At 30.7% G+C, this 2,636-nt stretch overlaps 1 long non-coding RNA gene across 1 annotated transcript; it reads left to right on the forward strand.

Moving 5' to 3' along the window:
* The first annotated feature begins 914 nt into the window (after positions 1–914).
* Positions 915–1,944, forward strand: LOC145843181 (uncharacterized). Its single transcript, XR_014370223.1, has 2 exons — positions 915–1,065; positions 1,793–1,944. It is a non-coding gene; the product is annotated as an uncharacterized LOC145843181 (long non-coding RNA).
* The last annotated feature ends 692 nt before the right edge of the window (positions 1,945–2,636 follow it).

Genomic DNA, 2,636 nt, shown 5'->3' on the forward strand with positions numbered 1-2,636 from the left:
TAGGAGTCCTATTGAAATTCTAGGTGCTTCCCCAATATTTGCTGAGTCAGCATAAAAAATAATCAAAAATTTGTAAATTTAAACAGTTTTTTATATGTTTGGGTAAGGTGGGTTAGGGTTAAGGGTATAAATAAAAAAGAATAAATAATTTGGGTAAGGAGGGTTAGGGTTAAGGGTATTTATTAAAATTTTTTTTTAATGCTGACTCAGCTAAATTAGGGGAATTACGTTTAACTTAAATCGGACCCTATTTTTTAAACTTGGACGTCTAGCTAGAGGTTTGCTACAAAATTTCCATGGCAACGCGAAGTTTAAATATATTTATTTAACTATGAAATCCTGTGGATTAAGATATGACCATTCAGTATATAATTAAAATAATTCAAACGTTCTGTAAGTTAACGTCAAGGCAAAAATGTCATTAAGTTTAAAAAATGTGATACCTTAATTAATAATACTAAAATTCAAACATTATTCGGTATAAGATATTTTATTAATTTGTTACATAATAAAAGTAATATTCATTTATGATGTGTTTAAAAACAGCTTTTGTTGCTGTTTAAAACTACATATTATAAAGTATATATATTTATTTTTAAACTGCATGTTTTCCATAAAACTTATCATTCAAAACACCTATAATGTTTGCTTAAACTTTTAAAACAACAAAAGCACCTATGACCGTTAATAAATCGTATTAATTAGATCAAATCGAAGTGGATGACTTAATTTATTGTTTCAATAACCAAGTTGATTGACATGCAACACTTGCTGTTTTTACAGGTCATTTTCAAGTGCTTAAACTGCGCAACAACAAACCCAACACTTTGTTTTCATTGCCGTGACAACGAAAACAAGCAACCCGGTATATAAGCAGAAGCCGCAGCTTGGGGAAGCAACAAACTCGCAAACAGTCGAACATGAGTCTCAAATACTTCTTCTTCTTCGTCCTCTTCGTCGTCGCTGCATACGCCACCGATTGCAAAATCGAACACTCCGTCGAACACTCCGGGGACGACACCAACTCCGAGGTCAAGGAGAGCGAAAACGGCGTCGAAGTTTCAGGTTGGGGGTTTTTTTAGTAAGAATTTAAGAGCTGATTTGACGTCGTAATTACAAACCTAGCCTAGGCTATCACGAATGTGAATTAATTTTTTTGTAACATATTTAAACAAACGGTAGTAAAAATGTTAAATACTTAGGAAAAATAAATCTTATTTAGTCATAAAAGTACTTAAAACCTTCTAACTGTATTTCATGGTAATTACCCTTATTTTATCTAAAATATAATTCATATATAAGCACAGACAGGTATGTTAATACTGAGCTAAACAACCCTCTTTTTTATATTTTAAGTAGTACAAATTAAATATTTGAAAATACATTTTTTACATTTATCATTCATTTTCATGTTTATTTTTTATAGCTGTACATACAAGTATCAAAAAATCAACTAAACAAAGAGCTTTGGTGAAGAAAATAGCAAAACATTTCTTACTCAGAAACAACTAAATTTCATAAGTTTAAAGAACCTTTAAAGTATAGATAAAACAATTTCAAACTTTTAAACATTAATATTTTTCCAAGTAAATAATCAAATAAACATTTTACTTTTCAGCTCATTTAATTATTAAGTAGTTTTTACGGTCTATTTCTCGTTGTTAAAGTCCCTGCCAGCATTTTTAACTATTTTAACTGTATTTTTGAACTGGTATGTAATTTCAACTACAAACTAAAAAAACAATAGTTAACTTCAACGACCAACTAACAAAACAATTATTAACTTCAACAGCTTCAGCCAAGAACATCGCAGACAAGCAAACTTTCACCGGATCAGGAAAATGCTGGAACTTCGACTTCAAGGGAGGAAAGAAGGCCCACGCCAAGTCATCAGGATCAGTCCAGAAGAGCTCATGCTTTGAATGGGGAGTCAAGAAACAATAAAGTTAATATGTTTAAACAGTGTTTTCTTTCGTGAATAAAATATTTAAAGTTGAATTTGAAATGTGTGTTGGCTTGTAAATTATCATAATTAGTTTTTTGTAATAGTCAAATGTAAAAACAACGTCTTTTGAAAAATGTTTTTCGATTCGCTTAGTTTTATGTGCACAGAGAACATTCCTCGTGCACACTGGTCTGTTGAGCACAAAAAATAAACCGACGTTTGTAAAAACTGTCGAAATACTGATGTGTAAAAAAAGATTCTGCAATCGTGCTACACACTTACTTATTCACTCAAAGTTTTTTTAGGTACACAAAGAAGCTTGTTTTAAACTTATAAGTTTTCCTTTAATCTAGAACACAACACTCAACTCAAAAATAACTTAACATAACAACCTATAGATTTTATACGGTAGGATAGCAAACTGCTTAAATATATAATAAAAAAGATCGCTATCAACCGGGTTCGGCTATACGTAACTGTGCATAGAAATAAAAAAAAATGATACTATGTAATTAAAAAGCACAGTGATGCAATAAATGAAAATGCAGTTAAATAAAAATAAATATAAATAAAATTCATTCTGGGTCTCATTTTCGGTTTCTTAAAGTCTTTTATCCTTTTCTTTCAGTCGTTGGAGAGCAGTAGATATCCGTTTTGCGCGGTCATTTTCAAGCGACTCTAACGTATAAGA

Source organism: Thalia democratica, chromosome 8 (assembly GCF_965202585.1).
Source record: "Thalia democratica chromosome 8, ktThaDemo2.hap1.1, whole genome shotgun sequence".
NCBI classification, from domain to species: Eukaryota; Metazoa; Chordata; class Thaliacea; order Salpida; family Salpidae; genus Thalia; species Thalia democratica.